The 23,555-nt window shown below is 41.3% G+C and overlaps 1 protein-coding gene across 1 annotated transcript in view; it reads left to right on the forward strand.

Annotated features, from left to right (window-relative positions):
* The first annotated feature begins 19,511 nt into the window (after positions 1 to 19,511).
* sema3d (sema domain, immunoglobulin domain (Ig), short basic domain, secreted, (semaphorin) 3D) overlaps positions 19,512 to 23,555 on the forward strand; it is a 30,800-nt gene continuing 26,756 nt past the window's right edge. Inside the window, 2 exon segments of the mRNA XM_051073420.1 lie at positions 19,512 to 19,826; positions 21,166 to 21,279. The gene's annotated coding sequence lies outside the window, so the exon portion shown is untranslated.

The raw sequence follows: 23,555 nt of genomic DNA on the forward strand, positions 1-23,555 counted from the left end.
AAAGCTTGCTGACAGGAAGCACGTCACAGTCAACAAGTGTCTTATTGTAATGTAGAAATGTTGTGGATGCTCTGCACTGTGGGACGGATGTGGAGGACTCAGGGCAAAGCAGAAGATGTCAAACCAGCCTTAATGAATCTCTGCCAACAACAGGATGCCAGCTGCTCTCCAAGTTACTGTTGTCAGAATGTTTTCTATAAAGTTTGCAAAGTACAACTAGTTTGCAGTCCCCACCAAAAATGGAAGTATCTGGTTTTTCTTTTGAAACGTTATGTAGCATTGTTTCAAATCAGAGCTCATAACCCTTGATAATGCAAATGTATCACCCCACCTGAATATGAAACCCTGCTAAACCAATGCCACTCTGATTTCAATATCAGATGGTTCAGTCTAATAACAATACCCCTATTATGCAAACAGATGTTCCTTACAAAAAATGGATCCAGATACAGGCAGCACTGTAAATGTAATGCTTATAAAATAAATGTTCCTTTTTGCCGTGTCGTCCCTTGCCTCCTTTCTCCTCTTGGGCCAATTACAGGCCGGGTGGAATTTGTTCTGTCTCTGTGCATCTCTCTTCCTGTGACCCCTGGGCTCATTCTCATGCTAAACTACTTTTCATTTGCTAACGACGTGGCACAGCTTCAGTCAGCCCGTCTGAATATGTATGGAGGCTGCGAGGAGAGAACAGGTTTTATGGAGATGTGGATCCATCGCTGTCGCTTTTACTCCCATGGTCTGCTCCATTACTGATGACCTGCACTCGGTGCATACAGTAGACAACTGAGTGTATTGAGAGTTTGTTGGTGGTTTTGTGTGTATGCCACAGTCTAGAGTATCTGTGTGTATGCATGTAGGGGTGTGTGTGTGTATGTGTGTGTGTACGGTAACCCCTCATTTAGTTGCCCCTCATTCGGTCATTACACCCACTAATGCAGAGTATGCATGGCTCTACTCATAATGGCACTTCTCTGATATGCAAAGCGAGCTCTCCACTGCACCTGGCATCCAGACACACACTTCTCATCCGCAACAGTCTCCTCACCCTAATTTGCTTCCTGTTCAAATGTAATAGGAAACCACTCATACAGGAAAATGGTTTGTTTTGTCTGCCTTGATAATAATGTGTTAAGGGGTTTTGCTGAATGTGGCTGCGTGTATTTGTGTGGAACAAAGGCTTTGTTAAGCTGCAGACAACGGGAAATTGGAAAGTAGAAAACAGGCTACAGATGGGTATAATAGAGTTGCTACAGGTGTGTTAAATTTTGCACATACTAACACTGGTATAATAAGTTTTCTTTTGTCGGCACCAGTAATGAAAAAAATCAGTGTTATGCTCACGTAAGCCAGGCTCCTGATGACAACCCATTGCTCCAGTAACTGTATTAAATAGGCTAAATTATCTCCAATACATGTGATAATTAATCATACTGCGACATTTCTATTACCCACTACGTTTTCAAGGGTGTGTGTGTGTGTGTGTGTGTTTGTGTGTGCTTGTGTACCTGTGTGCGCCTTTATGTGTGTGTTAATGTGTTTGTGTGGGCAGCAGATAGAACAGAAGGTGTGAAAAGCGGATGTGACCACAGGCTGCAGATAAGACAGTCAGGCCTGTCTATCCACACCTCTTCTTTCTCCCTTCTACTCTCCTTGACTAAATCTAAATAAGATCAGTTGGGTGTTTAAAGTCTTGGCAGCGGCTGAGTCCTCATTTCTCCTTCTAATCGATTACTAATGCCTGGCAATAAGAGTTCTGCGCTTTTGGGGGGTTGTAGCAAGGTGGATTTATAAAAGAGGACAGTTCAAATTAGGAAGGCCTAAATTACTCAAAATAACTCATAGGGAAATGTTATTTTAAAATTTAAATCCCCTCAAGGTATGTTTTGGTTAAACATCAGGTCTGTCATAAGCCTGGGTATAAGTTTAGCTTTTCCTCATGAAATAAGAATAAGTAAGTTTGGAATTTTAGTCCACAACACTGCAAGCTGTCTACGGTTAACAATGAGTCTATAACACGGTATATGTTCATGGTAGCTCTGCTGAATGTGTGTCAGATTGCAAAGGAGGAACAAACCCTGCATACCTATCTAAAAAAAGGTTGGGAAGGGACACATCACCATGACAACACACGGGGAGGAGTAGGATGTACGCCATTAAAAAGATGGAAGCAATGTTGTGTATCCTGGTATCTCATCCCCATGCAGACGCAAAAACATACATTCATGTGTACGGATAAAAAAAAGAAAGAAAAAGAGTGCTCACAACACAAATACACACATACACACATATACACACACACAGCCAGGCGACACATGCACATTCACTTATTCTTCCTCCAACACACACCCACCAGGCACACACATTTCTGCTAATCCATTTATTCAGTCCTTGCCTAATTTGCCACAGCGATGACAAACTGAAGTAATTTCCTCCACATCTTTTTATTCCAGTTCAATGAACTCTTAAACAATTCAGCTGGAACTTTGATTACTTGCTGCTCATTTGCATACTCTTAGTTCAAGCCAATATGTACTCTATGTCAGTAGAGTTGAGGTGACCTTAGAAGAAATATGAACCTCGCAGGAACAACTTGTGCATTTATCACATTTATCCCTTCAACAACTTCCTCATGTTTTTATAAGCAGTGTTTATAGACATGCCAAACTCATTAGCTGTGTGGTTTCCATTAAAGCAATTTAGCATTTTGACAGTTTACCTACATATTCATGGGAATGTGTTGAAAACAACAGGCTAATGTTCTGAGGCAACTTTGCCAAGTGTTATCAGTGTGAGCCAAACATGTCAGCAAGGGCATTCAAAGTGAGATTTAAGGCAGAGATAATAGTGACATCTAGTGGTCACCTGGGAGAAATACGAGGCTGATGTATCCAGTATGTGGTCGGCAACCTGTGTTGATGGCAAACAAAAGCACTGCTTATTTCTCATTTTAATGATTTTGTTCCCAAAGGGTGCACAGGACTTTCTCTCTGCTGTTTGGTATTTTAGCTTTGATTCTTCTGTTTTTATCACTGGCAAGCCACTCTCATTTCTTTAAATCTGTCTCCCTTGTGTTATTTTTCCTGCATGTATGCACATGCACACACACATGCACATGCACACACACACAGTATCTCTAGCTTGGGGAAGGCTGATTTTCCTCTGTGGCATCAAATTTATTTAATCAATCCGGCACAACCCCAGCTGTCCAACATGAAGTGTTTCCCAATTATCTTAATGTGATTTGCTCCCTGTTGTTGACTGCTACACAACTGATTACGACATAATAAGATGCTGAGTGTACACACAGACACACACACGCACTCACGCACATAAACATTTTTTTTTCTGTCTTCTTTGCTCTCGTGTCATCGGATAGTCAGTGTGAGTAATGACAGGACAAGCTGTGACAAAGGTGTGTAGGGGGCCGGTGAGGAGACATAAACCCCAGGAGAGGAGGGATGGTGGGATGGAGGGACAGGATGGATGGAGGGATGAAAAGGCTAGACAGACACAGAGCCTGCAGGCCCCAGCGGAGCGTACAGCAGTGGTTCCACTGTCATCAAAACCACACAGCGCGTCCTGCAGAACGGCAGGGCAGACATCATCCTAACTACGTGGTGACAGGGCAGACGAGATGTTAAATACACATTAGGAGGCATGTCACAACCCCTACAGGGAACAGACAGGCAAGAGGAATAGAAGACGAAAGACATGACAGGTTGGTATATCAGTGCCTCGGCCTCAGAGGGTCTTATGAATCCCAACAGACAACACAGACTCTTTCAGTCCCTCCCTTCAGTTTAATCCTAAAAGGTGGTATACAGGAGAGGTAAGAGTTTTGGCATCTATGTGACTTTGTAATGATGAAAGTATGATTTTGAGTTGGATAACAAGATAGCATCTGTGAAATGCTGCGGCCCGACATGCAGAGATGTGAACATGCAGCAGAGCACCTTCTGTGAGTGGGGGTCGCACAGCTGACGGTGTGAGCAGTGCAGTGGGTCTGCTGTCAGCAGAGTGGCTCTGTGACAAACGAGGGGAAGGAGGGTTAAAAGAGGCAAAAAGTTATGGTTCTCTTGGGTATTCTTTGAAGACCTGAGCCCAGGAGGCGGTCTGGTCTGACCCCTGGAGCTGCAACCATCCCTTGTAACCACCCTTGTAATCTGGGCGCAGGAGAGAGGCGAAAGGAGAGTGGATGGAAATTTGTCCCTTCTCTGTTTTTGGAGCCTTGGAGCTGTAAAGAGGAATAACATCTCCAAAGCCAAGAGTCTTAAATTAACAACAGAAAACAGTAGAAAAGGAAATATAAAGGATGAAAGAGTTGAGCCATTATATATTATCTGCTCTATTGTATATGGTTATTGTGTAGATTTGGCTTAACACAATATTAGTGCAGCAGTTGATCACAGACAAGCTCGCAGGCCTCAATTCCAATATTAAGTTAAAGTGGGGAAGAAAAGTAGACTTTTTTTGTTTGTGTGTGTGTTGTCCACAGGGTGCTGACAAGCTGCAACATTATGAGATATGACCCCACCCCCTGGGTCTTTTGAAATCCATGAGACACACTCCTTTGCTCTGTTTATTTTTGTTTCTCCCTGCCCTCGGAGCCCATGCCTGTAATCCCTCTCTGATTTTGTCAAAGAGCTCATTAGAAAAAAAAAAAAAACTCTTCAGTCTTCTTCTTGACTTTAATTATTTGTCTAATTAATTTCAGGCCCCCCTATTCATTTGAAAAGTTGTGGTTAAATACGACTGCAACTCTGGCAACGGCACCAGCTGTTTTTGCTTATTTATATCAACCACTTGAACTTGAAGCCGTGCTGTTTGGAGCATTTTAAGGGTAATTGCGTCTTCGTTCAAGTATCACATACTGAATTGCCAAAAATGAGTTCTGCAACAGCTACATTACAGAACTGCCCTAAACATTCACATTTCTACTATAGTTAACACCAGATGATGATGTTTCTTTATGCCACATCCATAAGCATCAACTCCCAGCCAAAGAAAACACTGATTCATCTCTCCACAAGTGTCAGAAATCTTGATTTGGAGCTGGCTGCCTGCATAGGGACTATCTGATCTTATGCTAAACTGCCATTATGAAGTTAGAGCACTGACATTATAATGATGTCCCTGTCCCTGTTTTCAATTTCACACTCAATGGCTTCCATGTGGTAGAGCTTAATTGGGGCATCATCAGGGGAGTCTTTGAATCTGTATGTCCGTGTGTGCATATATAGGTATGTGTATGTGTGTGTGTCTCTCTCTCTGTGTGTAATGTGCACGCATGCTGTATACGGAGCCCCACTGTTTTACCGTCAGGGAAGCTTTGCTAAGACTCTTTTTATGACTAGCACAAAAGCAGCTCTTTTACAGTGCTTTTACCCTCAGTGCGCACACTTAGCATTCACTTAAAAAATAACATCAGTGAGTTTCTTTTTATATCAAAAACAGAAAACTTCTATAACGAAGTAAACATCTGGAAGCAAAAACAACAAAGCAGCATGACTTCAACTGTGGTTTCTGCACAGGGGGTTATCAAGAATAATGGGTGAACTCATATAACTTAACAAATGAATATATATAACAATGAATATGATAACAAAAAGCAATATTTACACTTCAGAATCAATTGATGTGATGGATGTAGGATAAGTTCATAATAAGCCTCTACTGTAGATAATCTTGGAACAAAAATACTAGATTTCCTCAGGATTTCTAGAGGGAGAGAAAACCAAGGGAGAGATGGTTGACTCAAATGCTGCTAATTCTGCTGTCGTTGACTCTTAAAGAGTTTCTAATGTCTTGCTAAATTTCTTAAAGTGACTAATCCAGGTAATTGCATCATCTCATCAACTTTTTATAGAAAATTATCAGTGCTGATAATCAAAACAATATGACTTGATGATGTATAGGGACAAACCTTTTCAGAAAAATGAATATAATGTGTGGGCTTTATTGAGTATGGCTTTGCAGTACCCCTTTGATAAAGTATCTATTTTACATTGTTCCAGGTGTGAGCTCCAAGTTTGACTGTTTGACCCGCCAGGCTCAGTCCAGCTCACAGACATCAAACACATCAACCTGAAGCGCTATCGCTAACCACACTTCAAAGGTCTCAGTTCTTTCTGGCTCCATCTGTCCTTTCATTCCTTCCAGTCACTCCCCAGGCCCAGAGGGACTCTGTCAGCTCTTTGGGATAGGCAGTCAACAGACCATTTCCTTTTAAAAGGTAATAATAAAATTCACTGGCCTAAAGAGAAGAATGAGTCAATGAAAATAGGTTTACAACACTGTCATTCATTGATCAGTCAGTGGGGGTGCAGCTTAGATATTTTGATAATAGTTCAAAGACAGCTCTAACACAATATAGATCTATAATACTCGACATGTCCAGCTCTGGGGCCCTTGAATCATTCAATCACAATTCCTAAACAGCACCCCCGAAAGTTAGTAATCCACCATCACTACATTTTTCTTTGCACTGTACAAAATCCAGATTTGCCTTATTGAACAGTTTCATCTCATGGTTATGCTGTTAGCCTTTAATAAGGAGATGAAGTTACAAACCATATTCTTGATAATTATGCTCTCTGACAGTATACTTGTGCTTATAAGAATGCAGAACAGATGTAAGTAAGACAGTGACATATAAGAGTCAAATATACTACAAAGCAAAGAAAACAGCTGCTTTGATGTCTCAAGCTTTGACAAATAGAAGAGTGAAACATTGCAATGCACCAGGACGTACCATGCAGCAGCTGCAAAGGTAGAGCTTAAAAGTAACAAATATAAATAAATATACAAGTGAGCTGGGAGTTGCAGCTTTGCAGTTGTGTAAAGGTGGAGATACTCTTCTTCTAATCTGCTTCTACATTCTACCTCTAATTCTGTAGCTACAGTACATCTCTCCTGTCAGGAATGCTGTAATATATATGTATGTATATGTATGTATCTTTAAGGCCTCCACACTGGTGAATCCATCATTCAGATGCATGTTGCAGGTCTAAACTTGCAGAAATTAATGAACAACTCTTAGCTTAGCTGTACAGCCATCAGAGTGGCATCAAACTTATCTATCATCTAACTCTTGCCAAGTCTTCCCCAAATTGGTTGAACTTTTCCTAAGTGTAAGATGGAACAAACTCATACAGCACAACTAATATGTTTATGCAGTATAAATGACATTGTTGCACAGCATGGAAAACATGATGTCTTACTAACCAAGTGTGCAGAATCAGGGTTAGATAAGTTTAGACAAGATGGCTTTTAGGGCTTTCAACCTGTCAGTGTATGCAAAGGGCAAACATCTACCATGTTATACATTCACTGCATTTTCGATGGTTGAATTGACAGCATGTTCTAAATTTCCTCAGACCTGTGCAAGAGTTGACAGTAATGGAGATACTATGAAAACAATCTTCCCCATGACTTGGATTCTATCACACTAAAACATGTAATGTAGACACATTTGCAGTAGGGTAAAGAAGTATGATGAAAGGAGGATGTGTCACATACGATAATATGGTACATTAACCATAGCTGCCAGCTATATCCATTAGGCCCTACAAAAATGTCTTAAAGAGAGGGAGAGAGAGGCAAACAGAGGGTTTGGGTACTTGAGAGAAAAAGTTATAAACAGCAGGAGAGAGTGCATTTACAGACCTGTCCTGTTCCTTCATCCTGGCAATGTGTCAGTCGAACAGGTGTGGTGTCTCAAGCTGCATATGACTCAACATGAATACTATAATAATTTCCAGAGCCATTCGCTGAAAAATGCAAGCATCTCTCCCTGCATGTAAGAAGGGGATGAGAGCGTGCATCTGCATGTTTCTCTGCGAGTGTGTGTGCACACGAAAGCAGGAAGCTAATCAAATGAAATACATTCCATATTAATGTGATTTATTACTGCTGTGTGGCTAAAATCTGATCTTGCAGACCGTCAGCAGAGGGAATGAATCTGTTTCAATTCTAACTAGCGACACATGCCACAGGCCCCAGGATGTGTTGTTTTCCTCTTTGCTGACAGCCTGTGTTCTTCTGTTCTGCCCTAAGGGATTGTGGGATTGAACAAGTGTGCTCTAGTTTTACTGTGAATGATAAACGTGAACACATAGTCTCTCGTTAGAATAAAATGTGTAAGAGTAAGTAAAGGATTTAACAAGACAGAGCAAGCATTAGGTGACACAGTCTTTCCAGCTTGATTGAATATTGAGCCATGTGAGATAATCCCTTTCAAAAAAAAAAAAAAAAAAGTAAGGATCACTGTTGAAATTTGCATGGGAAAAGAGTGACACATTTAAAACTCAAGGGATGTAAAGTGGGTAATATAGAAAAGTGGAAAAAAGAGAACAATGCCAAAGAAGAGACTGCTGATGAAACGAGGGAGAGGGTAAAATCTAAAACATGTCATCCCCATTTCCCCTGTTCCACCGACAGACTGAAAACCTTGTGAAGCTGGGAGAAGATCAGTGCTCTGAGTGTGCCTACCTGTCAGTCAGAACACTGCTGCTAATTGGATGCTGCCATGTTGTAGCCTCGGAGACAAGGGGGGTCACACTAATTTTGCAAACCACAGCAGAGAAGGTCATCTCACAATCATAGTCTCAACAAGAAGAGTGACTAAAAAACATGATTCTCATAAAAGCATTTTCCCTGTTACTGCATGTCAATCATAATGAGGTCTCCTGTGAGGATGGGTCCAAGTTTCAGTGAAGCCAGAAATGAGCTGGTGGTAACTGTGGCAACACAAATGCCTTATCCCATTGCCTTTGCTATTTTACAAAGGTTGGGCTAGGTCATATTATATTAAAGTTGGAGATTACCTCGATGCATACTACAATATGTTGGAAACAATGAATGCTTTTAACACACACACACACACACACACACACACACACACACACACACACACACACACACACAGGTGACCTCATGCCAGATACCTCATGATTGATTACAAGCCTCCGGCTATCCCCCTGTCTGAACTTCCTGGTTTTTAAGTCTTGCTTCCTGTGAGGATCATTGCTTTTTGTGATGTGATTAACTCGCCAGAATGAGGTCATGATTCATGCTGGGGTCTTCAAACAGGTAGAGGTTTGGACCAGAGACTAGGGACAGTTTCCCAGGTGGTCTGGCTTAGAGGATGAGGAGGCTGGAGGAAAAACCACCAAACTGTTTGTCAGGGTTTAAGGTTAAGGTCTGGGTTGAGGCCAGAAAAAAAAAATGCTTGGTTGGCTTAAGGGGGCAATGAATTTGTGAAAAATGTAGGGCTCTTCAGTTTAGCAGTTTGTTATTAAAGATGAGAGGATGCAACCCTGTAAACAAAGTTTGTGTGTGTGAGAACAGTGTGAGATCTGGTGCAATATAATGGAATAGTTATTTCCTTATTTGCTCTCCTATTGAGAAAGAGAGAAAAAAAATTCAATAACACATACCTCTATGATAAATACAAAGCTACAGTCCAGAGATGGTTAGTGCAGATTACCATAAATCCTGGAAAAAGAGTGAAACGAACAGCCAAAAGAGGTAAAAACAATCCACTTACCGGCAGTTCTTAAGGACACTAGTTAATATATTATATCTCATTTGTTGTTTGGTGGTTATACCTGTTAATTAGTGACCTTCAGAAATGCTGGTAGACTAGCTGTTTTCCCCCATTTCCAGTCTTTATGCTAGGCTTAGCTAACCACATACTGGTTGAAGCCTCATTAACAGACAGACATGAGAGTTGGTGTCAGTCTACTCATCTAACTCTCGGTAAGAAAGTGTATTTCCAAACTGTCAAACTGTTCCTTTAAGCTAAATCTGATGAGCCTTACTCCATGGTCTCCCATGTGTCTCATTTAGGAATATCTTGAAAGTCAGTGAGGATCACTGGTCTTCATTCATTCAAATAAACATACATGGACACTATGTCTCCTTGTGTTTTGGTCTACCACCATATGTAGCTTCCTCTTTTCTGTCTGTCCATCTCCCTCTTGAAAACCAATGCCCTCATATGACCCTGTTAGCTTGCTAATTGAGTTTCTTCCGTTAACAGCCATATGGTATTGGTTTCAGTTGCACTGCTCCAATCTAATGAGCTATCCCACGTGGAAAAAAATAAAACCTTTTAGATTTATAACGGGCTCCTTCAAGTGATTCTAAGGAATGACCCCATGATTTGAGAGGTTAAAAATTTACTGCAAACTAGCACAAGCTCAGCTAATGACCATTACCGCAGATGAAAAGCAGATAAAGGGTTTCATTTTCCAAACTTTATCACCGCTTTACCCCTTTCTCTCCTCTCCTCCTCCTCCTCTCCACTCTATTTATTGCCTATTTCTCTTGTTACGGGTGTCAAAATAAGGCAGCTTAGTGCCCCAGACTGTGCTACCAACATACAACTAGTCTTTATTTAGCATTTAGCAGTTTAATTCTTAGAGTTTCCTTTTTAAATCATTGCATTGTCAGTGTCAAATATGTAGTTTTTTTTGTTTCTATGTTTTTATGTAAAACAACAGACTGTATCACTGTGCCTAAGACAAATTACACCACACGACCAATGAAATTTATCTTACTTGACGTAACAGCAGAGAAACTTATCCATACATCAGGATTACAATAATATGATTACAAGTGTTATTATGATTGTGCAAGAAGTGATTTGTTACTTACAAAGTTACTTCTAAAGATTTGCCATGCCATATAAATAAACAGGATTCAAGTTTCTGAAATTCAGTTTGATTCCATGGTAGCATGTTAGCAGGGTTCAGCTGTCTACATATTTTGTATGTGATTTCACACAGTGCTCCATCTGTATTCATGCAATCAGCCGTTAGAGATTATTGTTGCATGACACAATTAGGTGTTACCAGCCTGTGACAGTGTGGAAGAGGGCGGTGTGCTTACACAGAGAAGCCGGGAGAATGTGGCAGTGAGTGAAATTCCATATTTTAAAACATCGGGCTGCTACTTTTATCGGTCCCATACGCAGTCACACACACAGGCTACAAGTTGCTTCCTGTTTCAGCCCAACACCCTACACGTTAATAAGCACCACAGTAGATGGAAACCTTGCCACCGCTTCGAGCCTATATCCCTGGCTTGTCCCAGTGCCACTTCCACTTCACAGTGAGTCATTGTACCAATCACTCCCCATTTCCTCTCCAGTGAAGGCTTGAGCTGTGTGGTAGCAGCCAGAGTGCAGTATCCAGCAGCCTGACACAGCACTCATTATGGCCTAATGGAGGTGAAGGTGTTTTTATGGCTCAGTCTGGCCCATTCAGCCAGTCAGGTGCCACACAAGACTCTCTCTGAGGGCCTTATTACAAATGTCCATACACGAATACTTACAGATACACACATACACACAAGCCGGTAATTACTCATGTCTCCCATCTTGCCGAGAACCTTGGGTTTTGCACCCTTCCACCTAGCACTTTGTTATACGCCTCCTTGAGCCCATACAGAACTACTTTATAAGTGGCCTTACTTTTATTGAAACCCCTAACTGCTGTGAATTGTTTCCAATTACTCCAAATTGGTCAGTTAAATCTTAGGTTTATAATGGAAGTAAGTAACTTACTGAATCACCTCAGCATGGATTAGGACCATATTAGCATCGAACCTCTCTGTAATGATGCTGGGGTTCTACAACAATCAGGATGTGTTGGTAATTGGGTGCTTAACTGCTCTTAATTGTTTTCAATTGTTTGAAACACTGTAATAGAGTGATTTATGGCTTCCAACAGGCCAGCCAGCACAAGACATCAATAGTGAGTGTTCCCCAAAGTGAAGCAGTAGATTAAAAACACACCTGATGTCGACTTTTGGAATTGGAAGTCACGCCTCGCTGGCACGCTCATTATCGTCAGTATGTTCCTCTGAGACCTAATGAAAGTCATGTAAATGCATTCCATTGTTATAATGAATAGGTGCAGAAATACATGTCTAATAATAACAGGCTGAAAGGGGGAGTCAGTGATGTGGTAAAGAAGATTAGAAATAACAGCATCAGAGTTGATGCTGTATCAGTAATTTGATCATTGAGTTCAACTTTGGTTGGCATATCTCTTCTACCTTCTAGTGAACGCATGGTTAACAGCAGTAGAGGAACTTTGGTTCTTGGTAATGTTAAATGAATCATGTAGTTTCAGGTATTGTTTGAGGTGATTCAACAAGAGGAAAGGAACATTTTTCACAAGAAAGAGAAAGGTCATTGGCATGCTGATGGTCTCCAAACCTCAACGTTCACAGTACTTGAGTAAGGGTAGCGAGGTTATCGTAGAATCCATCTCCTTTTCTATTTTGTGCTTTTCCGCCTCTGTCTGCCCCTCTTTCTTGCTCTTTATGCTTGAGTGACCACAATTACAAGCTGAAGCCAGCACAGGATGCAGCAGTGATTTAAAATGATTCATTTAGAGAACGCAGAGAGCTGTCACACTGAAACACATACTCCCACTGCAGCCCCACATCCCACCAACACTAAAAAGTGCAGACCTACACTAATACTGTAAATATCAAGAAAAGGTATAGAGTGAGCACACACATGTCCTTTCCAATGAACTATCTTAAAAATGCTGCCCTTTTAGGACTGATTAACAATGAAATGTGGTTTAACTGTATTCCATTTTTCCCCCCTTTTCACTAGGGTTACCACACACAAGCATACAGTATTTGCTCACTGGAATCAGATCTAACACTATTTACTCTGGCATGTCAAACCCAGACTCCATCTTTAAAGGCGACCTGTCTCAGCGTTTGTGAATGCGGGACCACCTCAGGGGACGAGACCTCAACCCCCCGACTGAGTGAACTGTGATGTTTGATAAGCTGTATGCTGCAGTAAATTCAGCCTAGCTGGGCCACAGGCATTGCTATGTCTCTATCTGCAGTCCTCTCTCTCCCCTTGGGCTTTCTCTATCTATACTACCCCCCACCCCCGCACCCCCTTCATCTGATGGCCTGAAGTGTAGATATGAATCACATGTAAACAATGTAGCAGTGAAAAAAAAGCTGGTGGAGATGGAGAGTGGGAAGGTGAATAAGAGAAGGAATGAGCTTTAAAAAAAAAAAATCCACCATCCCCACTGGCACACAACAATTAAGCCCTCTGACAGGAAGTTGAGCGCACATGCCTCCTGTCTCCACTTCCTCTGTCAGTCAGTGGCTGCTGCCCACATCTGACCCTCTATAATAACAGCACTGGTCGAAAACCCCTGCATGAACAGTGAATAACATAATGATATCAGGCCTATTGTCTTATTGTTTCTGTTATGTGTATTATTCCGTCTGATTCATGCTGAGGTGTATTACATAAAACACATACTTGTACGTTATTCCTTTGGATTACCTCACGGAAGGAGTTCGAAGTTAGGAGATATGGATGGAGTTTAAATTTATTAGCTATTATCTTAAACACTTAGCAATGAAAGATAACACTTTTGTCGACTTAAAACCTCCTGTTTTTCAGCCACGACTGTAGAATGTGGATTTATTTTACACAGTGAGAACAGCTGATCGAGGGAGGAGAAGTCGCCTTGATAAAATGACACAGCACACAGCTGTGCTGTGTCAGACAGACACACGCATATACAATCACAAACTACACAGGGGAGGATGTTGTTAAATGTGTTTTGTTCAAAGACTTGCAGACCATCTGAGGCAGCATGTCAGCCTCCTCCCTGAAGGTTTAATTTACAGTCTAACCTTCTATCAGTCTCTCTTTTTGTCTTCTCCTCTTCTTAAGAAGTGCTATTGGCTGAACAGATTAGATCCACAGATGTTTATGTCACAAGGGAGGAATGCAAAGGCCTATCATGTTCTCAGACAGACGTCAGTTCAACTATTTAGTCTGCATACAATGCCAAAAATGTTTTTACAGAGTTTGTGCAGGTTTGACTTGAAGCAAAGTACCTTTTTTGACAGGTTGGAGTGATTGAGTGGTGAGGTAGTGTTAGGGTTAAAAAAAAGTCCCCAACATCTGCTATCGGTTCTGTGGAACATGAAGCTCAAGTGAACATCCGTGATCTGTGAGTCTGAATTTCTGTTACACCAGTCTCTGCTGATGATTTTCCTTGGAATAACATTCATTTTTACCAGTCATGGCAAGATAACAGCTATCCATTTCCTAGGATAGCCACTCCCTCCTTCATGATCGGTACTTTCCTCCTCTCTTGTGCACAGAAAAGATAAATGCTTGAGAGAAAGTGATGCTGATATTGGCAGTTCTTTATTTGGAAACGTTTGGCACCACCTAAGTGAGACATTTGTGGTTTCCTTTGGTTATTTCCTGTACAGAATAATTTCAACATGCCTCTTTAACCGTTCACAGTGGAATACCCTGTTCACCGGCTGGTGTCCAACACGGACATGAGCTGGCAAATAATCAGAAAGAGGAGATGCAACAAGAGAAATAAAGAAAACACTGTATAAGTCACAGGTGTTCTTATTTCTTTTATTTCTTTGTGTGTTTTCCAACACTTCACCTATAAATTAACCCAGGGTGTCCAGATTTATTCAGGCCTGCATTCAACAGGAAGTTGTCTCCTTAGAGCACTTTCATCTTTCTCCTTTAGTATGTCTAACAAGGAATGATTTTTGTGCTTCTAGTTTTTCCCCTCTTTCTTTTGATGCATGCTCCTTTTAAAAAGTAACATACCTCTTGGTGTCTCACACTTCCTCCGTCCTTCTCTTCTCCCAGCTGCTACACAGTACATCCCACCTGTTTCTACTTTCAGGTCACTTCACTCCTACTGCAGAGCTGTGTCACCCAGTAAGCCACAAAGCTGCATGTTCCTGCGGAAAATAAATAAATAATCTCACGCTCAGACACTTGCCAATCACTAACAAACTCAGCACATAAATAAACAAAATACAGCCAAAGAGAAAAGTGTGCGTGCTCACTTTATATCTCACTGGTTGTATGTTTTTGCTGCAGTTGCAGCCTAATGGGCCTGCATGTTTACTGTTTACCTCTGACAGTATAGCTTTGTGAATTCTGAAATGTACGTGTTGAAGTGTGTGTGTGTGTGTGTGTGTGTGTGTGCGCGCGCGCGTATGTGTGTGTGTGTGTGTGCGTGCGTGCGTGCGTGTCTGTGTTTTTGGAAAATGCACTTAATTGCACTGCGGGTTTATTGTTTAGACTGTGTGACTGTGATGTTGTTTGCCTCCCATTGAAGTCAGGGAAATACAGTCTGTTGGTGTTTTCTTTGGGTCACTGTGTGTGTATTAGAGGAAGAGAGAACACTCAACGGGTTGGCTGCACAGAAAATGATTTTTCACGCCCGAGATGAACCAATGTTTGTTTAAAAGTTACAAAACTACTGAGTTGTAACAAAGGTTTTATGGGAACTTGAAGGAGAAAGAAAATAAGCAAAGATGAGGTGAGTTGTGACTGGGTATTGCAGCACATTCATGGCATGAAGTGGTTGAAAAGGTACTTGCATCTTTTTACATTAACTGATGAAAAGAAGTGATAGCCTTTAAGAAAAATCATTGATATGCAGGCAATTCATGTGTGTTGTAATGCAAATGGTTCACATTAACATTTCTGAGGAAAAACACTCAATGTTTATTTGAAATGCGCAGAGACAATAAATAGTCCCATAAGAAGTACAAACATCTGAACAGTGTATAAATGCATTACTGTTCCATGTAACATTTAAATCTACTCCTACTGCTACAGCTACACATCATGGTGAGCTTCTTTTCAGAGTGAATTCAGTAGACTTTCAGACAAGCAGAGCAGAGCACCTGTCAACAAGCATGGCCTTTCTACAGCTATATGCTACCGGGGGTACTGGAGATATTAAGTTTAGATATTTTGTGTATTTCATTAGATTTAAGCTTATTTGGATACTTTTGACTTTGATCAGTAATATACTTATTTCTATTCATAGACTAACTGCCCTGTTTTGTTTCTTTTATACTTACTTAATGTATTAGTGTTTTATATTATCCCTTATGTGTGTAATCGTCTGATAAGCCAGTATATATGTCACTTCTCATTCCCTGTTTGTTAGGACAGTTGGTTTGTTGAGTTGCTTTGTAATTGTAGTCTGAATTGAGTTATGTTCATATGACCTGTTTTATGGGTCCAGAACTGTATTAGATTTTTTATGAGTTGATTTTCCTCATTTTTGGACTAATACACCTCTTTTTCTGGAAATCATGGAAGAGTATGTGTATGTTTGTGTATGCTTAAGGTGTCTTTAGACAGTGTGGTAGACAGCATGGACATTTTAAAGTAAATGATTACAACTAACCACAACATATTGTACACTAGATGTTTCTGGGGATACTCAGAAGTCCCTCCATGCTTGTTGACATGTCTCGTTGAGATCTAATTAATGATCCTTATCCCTAATCATCGATAAGTAACAGTAAATGATAATTAGCTGGGCTCCAGTTGTTTTAGAGCACTACTAGCCTGGTGGCAGCTCAAGTAATCAAGATTGGTTAATCAGTTCAAGTCTATTGGCACTAAAGCTCAGGGGCCTGTGCGTTTATGGGTGTGTGTGTGTGTGTGTGTGTCCCAAGCAGAGTAGAGTAGAGTAGAGCTCCCTGGGTGACCAGGCCTGGCTGACTGCCCTCTCGCTGGAGATCTTCACGATTACTGTTAGAAATTACTCACAGATTGCACTGCATTCGCTATGTGTGTGACTGCGCACAAGCCCCTTCTCCCACACGAACACCACAGGCATGTAAGAAAAGCAGTTTCCTTCTCTAAACAACTGACGACCGCAAACCTACTAATGGACCATTAATGCCCAAGTTTATAAGAATTGGTGCATTTCAGCCTACTGGAGACCATAAGTTAACCTTCAGTGTTTTGCCAACTGCCAACTGCTTTAGCAAAACATCAAGAAGAAGAGACAGTGAATACGGACCAAACACTATGAAGTGATATATTAGCCACTTACATATCCCAAACACATAATGTACCGGTGAAAGTGTTTTCAATTTGTTAACAGTTAATCCCTTCGAAAGAAAGAAGATTCTGCATCCTTGAAGAGAGATCTCTGCTCCTCCATGACTTCAGATAACATATTGTTGCTCCTCCAGTGTCTGTGATCTTCTCCTGTTTACATTTTAGCGATACCATCACAGTTTTGGAAAGAGGGTGTCAGCACTATCCAAGATGGTATATTTTTCTGAAAAACACTAACTGCTGATCTCACATTTCTACAGCTTCCCACCTCATCCAGAGTGAACGGTTGATCCTCTTTAATGGAGGATCAACTGGATAACAACATTGTAGAAATGACTGGGGATTACTGGGGCTATTCTTTGGTTTGCTTTATCATGTCTTGAATTGCCAAATCCTCTCGATTCACTCACACTCCATATATCAAGGGATAGGGATGAAAAGAAAAAGAAAACAAGCTACCACTGTCTCAGTAGTTTACAGTTAGCATATGTGTAGATGCACGTCCAGGTGTTTGTCTGTGTGTCTGTATGTTGTGCGTACCAAAACATACACAGCACATTCACACATATATGTATGTGAAAATTTACATCACATCATGTTATCAAACACTAAAATGACACTAAAATGAAACCAAACCCTGATGTAACCACCGCTCAACCATTTTGCTGTATGATTCATTCACTTTGTATGGCAAGGTTTAGCAAGTATTTTCTTGGGGAAAAAAATGACATCTCAAGGAGGCTGAACAATATAAGGTTGACCATTTAGTCCTTCACTTGGATGTCGATAAACTGCTCCTGCCCCTAATTGGATGAAGGGACCACTCGCTGGGCTGTCGTCGGTCTTTGCTCCAGATTTTTAAATAACTTGGCAGGTGTTCTGGGAACACTGCCAAAATTTGCTCTTGAACTACACACCAAAAACTGTTTCCCAATTAAGTTGCGACAAAAAGTATACAGTGCTCTGGTGGTAGAGACGTACACGGCTGTCGGCATTGCTCTCTTTTTTGATACTAGGAGTTTGCAAGGTCAGAAATGTTAAAATCCCCCTAAGAGCCTGCAAATATCTGCTTAATATTTGAGCATTTTGGGGTGCCGTTGTAGCCTTGGTGTTAAGATGCAGACTGTAAACCGCAATGTGCCCATCTTTCTCTATTGTTTCATGTCATCTCTGTGCTAATACTAATATGTCTGGAGCCATATCAGAGAATAAACATGATCTTTGCTTTTTTTTTTTGATGGACATTTGGTCTTCACAGTAATGAATGTACAGGAGCACACACAACATTTAGCACAACTCTCGGGAGAATGGGCAGGGATGGAATAGACATTGGTTAAGTCTTTTATACAATTTATGTCATCAGTGCTGCTCATCACTAATGGATTTACTCTGTTTGAGTGTGTGTGAGGGAGTTGTCCTGAGGAAGTGCACACCCTGACACTGAATCTCCCAGCAGGGAGGGAGGACAGTATTTAACCTGTTAACCTATAACCTAATCCTCTTAGGTAACTGGGATCCAGCCACATCTGCTAAAATACACACCCAGGGCTGCAGTAGGAATAGGTTAATTACCGCCAAAGTACAATAACAAGCATATTATTGCATTTTAATTCATGAGCAGGGCAGATTGCAACTCTGTCTCTCTTTTCTGGGTCCAACGTCTCAGCTCTCATCTTGTGTGTGACCTCTGTGTCTACTTGGCTCTGACCCTTCCGCAATTTCTGCTAACAAAAAGAAAAGTGTGTGGATTTGAACATACTTCTGCCTGTGTGTACACGTAGGAGAGAGCCAAAGAAATCCATGTTTACTTCAAAGTCAGCCAGGGCAGTGAGACTGCACGCTCCTGTCTAGAAGACACGCGGCAAAGGCATCCCGCCCTGCAGGATCTGCTGCATGTATAAATACAGCTGTCAGTTCCCTCCTCTCACCAGGGCTTACTGGAAACCCAGAGGAGCGTGCACCAGCTTTGGAGAGATGATCGGCATTGGCCTTGACTGGACATGCATGCCCACATATCACAAAATTAAAAGTTACAGGGTTATCCCAGAGGCATGACACACATTTTCATGATCACATCCATATGAGTAACTCCCATTTACTAAAGAATAAATCACGTTAGGCTCTTTAGCTCTCCACCCAGCATTCAAATATACTTATTCATTCTCTGTGGTACTCAAATCAATCTAGTGAGCTCATTGTATCTTTTGGGATGCCGGGTTGTGTTTGCACGACTCAGGTTTTGTTATTTTGGCTAGCTTATCAAGACGACCCCTCCAATGGACCTTTCCATCAGTTACCTTCTGGAGAAGAGCTGCAGAGCATCTGGCCCAGACTCCATTCATAAACAACTTTTAAATAACTGCAGACTTGATGGGAAACACTGCATTTATGTTTTTCTCTACTCCATGTTACTGTAATATGCATATCCATCTACTTTTACTCTTTTAAGAGTGACACACAAAGGGTTTGGGTAGAATCTGGAGGATGTAAAGTGACCACTAAGGTCTTAACTCAGTCCTGGCTGGCAGCGATACAGATGCTGAAGGGCCCCACCCCTCTAGGAGCAGCAACATAATTGGGAGTTTACTGTCTGTCTTTCCCGGGGCGAGTGGCCACAGAATAACCAGCCATCCAACACACCCACACGAACACACGCTCACACAGTGCACCAAGAGTTCAAGAGCGTCCGCGTGCGTTTAACAACAATTAAGGGGAGTGGAAATATCTGGGGGAAGTATTCAGTTTATCCTTCCACTTCTCTTTTGATCGGGACGAGGCTGTGCACGTGTCATACTTCTAGTTGCTTTTCTTAAAGCGTCGGGCAACTTTCAATTACGGAGAGAGACGCAGCTGTCTGTCCGCAGCGTGGGCATGTGCCGTCTGTGAGAGGAGGCGAAGTTAGTGAGCGCAGGTAAGATGAAAATAACGACAACAATGTGAATCGAGTGCATTGTATTTAAACCATAGAGCTCTGTCTCGCCTTAGAGTTTTAATCAAAAATACTTTTCCCGTGATATTTACCTAGCCTCTGTATGTATAAAAGTATAAAGTTGGTTGCCTCATGGACATCTATTAGTACATGGTTTGGTTTCATTTAACTTCATGTTGTTTAACTTATGACACAACAGAGTGTGTAGATTTGACTTTGTAGACATACCCTCCACATTTACACACCTTTATTTTTTTGTAAACGTCTCTATGTATATATTTTATAAAAGTTCTGTGGAGCAACTTACACATTTTTCAGCCTTCAACACTTTAAAACCAGGACTAAGTTTATATATCTCCAAAATGTCAACCTTTATGAGATTCAGAAAGCACCTTTGTTTTCAGCATGGTGACTTAAACCTTTTCAGACAATACAATGGGTTTTGAAAAGACTGTGACTAAAATACAGGAAAATTTGATCTAGTTATAAGGAGTTATGTAATACTTTTGTCCCTCTATGCTGTTCACCAGAGTACAGTGATGTATCCTTATTGTGTGACCAGTCATGTGTAGAAGGTATTTCAGTGAGTAGACACTGAATAATATGAAAGCACTTTATTCACTCCTCATTTGATGCAGTTGGAGGCAGTGGAGGTACAGATATACAGTATATTAGGAGTTGGTTGAGTGATAGATTTTTGGGTAATGTTTGAATACTATTTGGGCAGTGTTTGAGGAGAACCCTCAATTGAATTTGACTAGGTGCACTTAAGCCACCAAGTCCTCCCCTCCCCCTGTCAAGAATATTTACATTGCGGATCTACAGAACATCAAACATGCTGTAGTGAATGTACTTACTTACTTATGGAGCTCATTGAATGTATGTACACTGTATTTCTGTGGTTTACTGTGCAGCAGAAAGGAAAAAAAAAACAGTCATGTAGTTATTTAGCCATCCTCCTCCTGCCTGTGTATCTAACAGTCTCGAGGACCCACTCTCCACTTACTGCGCTTCTAAAGGTTTATCTAACTCCTTACAAGGAGCTTTTGGCCGAGCGAGTTATTGTGAGAGAGGCAAAGAAACCGTCAGAGGAAGGCAGGGAGAGGGGAGAGATTGCAGTTGTGTGGATATTGATTTCTCTGGCAGTGTTTCAGGGCTTTCGATCAGCATGACTGAGGTAAATAAATGATTTCTGCTTCGGGCCACAGCAAGACAACCCAGAAAATCTTGTCTGATTTTCTCTCTTTAAACAAGGTCCAATTGTTATGTCAGTGAGATGGTGTTTGCCAGACATATTAAATACAGACTGCCTTACACACAGGCAGCTACAGGTTTTATTCGACTGGGGATGGAGCAGGCTGAGGACGGCTGCTGAAATCACAGGCTGGGGATGTACCTTTGTGAGCTGTGAGGACTTTGAGAGGACTTTTGCCAGGTGACAACACATTTTATGGCTGAAACTTTGTCCTAAACTCATCTTTGTGAAAGCTCCGGCATGATTAGGAAAGTAGATAAATAAATTAGTATGCGAGACGGAATGAAGGGTTTTGGTAGGGTATGTGGGTTCTTTAGTGCACTTTATCAATCAATTCATACCATGCTGTGCTTAACCCTGAGCCTCCTGTGTACTTTAATTCATTCCTGTTCTGTGTGGTGCGCACGGACTGATCCAACACCGCCCTAAAAATCACAGCATCAATATTCAGCTGTGTTTTGAATGGCCTACAGCACCATTCCTGCGCTCTGTGACAGCGTCATGCAGTTCATGCTGAGGCTTTTTCCTGGATGGTGATGAAAACTAAAAACTGAAAGAGTGCTTTCTCAAAACTCAACAGGTTTTGGGTGGAAAGTGTTATTAAAACACACTTGTAGTCACGCTGGACACTGGTGTAGCCTTATATGGTAGCACTACCAGAATTCTTCAGTGGAGACAGACAAAGCAGCTATAGGACACCTTTACTGCAGTGGTGATGTTAGTATGTTTAGAGAGTCTACAGCAGCTAGGTGCCAATGAATTGCAGACAGACAGCCCGGCTGGGTTTGCCTGCCCTGCAGCTCTGTGGCCTCTTGTGTTTCCTCCTTCTGTAATAAACTGTTTTGAGGCTGCTGTGGAGATAACCGCACAACAAAGGCCTTCTTGGGATTGAGAATGAACAATAGATTTACTTCCCCGCATTTGTAAAAGACAGTAATGCTCTTGAGAGGAGTTGTTGCATAGCATACATGGGTGTACCCTTGTATCCTCAGGCCATCAGGAGACAAGTGAGAGCACTTACGACTGTCAGTCACTGTTTTCATGCCCCGTTGCTCCCATTTGCCTGCTTCAGTATGGTATTAGCTTACACACACACATATGTTCATACATGCAGACACTTATACACATTCAGAGTTGCATGGCCAGGTCATTCCCTATTCAGCACGCATAGAGTTACTTGTTTTGTTGTCCCTTATCAACAAACCAATCATCATGTTTATCTATATAGTGTTGTCTTGGTTACATGGTTTGCTCTCTGTTTTGAGCAGCAACCCGACTTTGTTTCAACTTTGTTTTTCTGTTTCCATCTTCTCCATATAGAAAAGTTAAACCACAGATCCAGTATCACCTCCCACCCCCACTCTCCCCACCCTTCCATTCACCCTTGTTGTTACGGCAGACCTGAGCTGGCACTGTCTCAGTTATCTATGGCTGAGCTGAGGAGCTGTGGGCTCTGTCTTTTATTCTCCAAAGATGAAACCGCAACATTAACATGAGGCAAATCCTTTAACAAAGGCAGCACAAGTGCTATCGTCTGGCTGTGGTGTGTTTGGTTACCGTACCAGCAGTTGCACAGAGTATTCTCTTACCAGTGTTTTCAGATAACAGCCAAGGGAAAGACAAAATGTGGACAGACAGGACCTCAGGGTTGGAATTTTATCCATCTCCTTTAGTCTTTTTTCCCCACAGACACACTCTTCACTTCCAAAGCGGAAGGAATTCCACTGGAATGTCCTCTCCTCCGGACATTGCCATTCACTGATTTCATGCACAGAGGTTTCAGGCAAAGTGTGATTGTCATGTGATATCTGTTACTTTTAATGTTGTTTTGTGAATGTATTAATATGATTCAAAACAGGGCCTGAATGATTCACTCTAAGAAATCCTCATGTAAACTCTTTTTAAAGGGCAAAAGTTAACTGTCAGGACTTCACTGTGTGAGAGAGGCATTCTGTGACCAGGCAGCCGGTGGATATCTGATTTATAGGATTTATTAGAACGTAAACGGCTGCAGGAAATACAGGCTTTCCTAATGGCAAGGGATCAAATGATCCCATTTCTATTCCATGGAGAGGTATTAGATATCCTTACCTAACATATGTCGTACTATGTATTCATTCGTTATTCTGGGCTAATTTACTGCAGCATTTTCAACTTCAAAGCCAATCTCTGTCTCCGATCACCATGTTTGGATGATTGAATTTTGTGTGTAATGGGATATTTTGGCAATTTATTTTGCATTCATTTTTTTCTAGTGATATGTAATTTCCCAAGAGATGAGCATGCTGTGCTGATAGATACGGTGTTTCACTCTGATAAAGTGTAGTAATGTTTGTGGTTAAAATCTAAAATGAAACACAGCTTGCTGCCTTTATGTTTACTTTAAGACTTGAGTAAACAAATTACAGAAAAAATGAGCATTTGACACTATAAACATTGCCAAAAAGCTTTAGCAT

Source organism: Lates calcarifer, linkage group LG10 (assembly GCF_001640805.2).
Source record: "Lates calcarifer isolate ASB-BC8 linkage group LG10, TLL_Latcal_v3, whole genome shotgun sequence".
NCBI classification, from domain to species: Eukaryota; Metazoa; Chordata; class Actinopteri; family Centropomidae; genus Lates; species Lates calcarifer.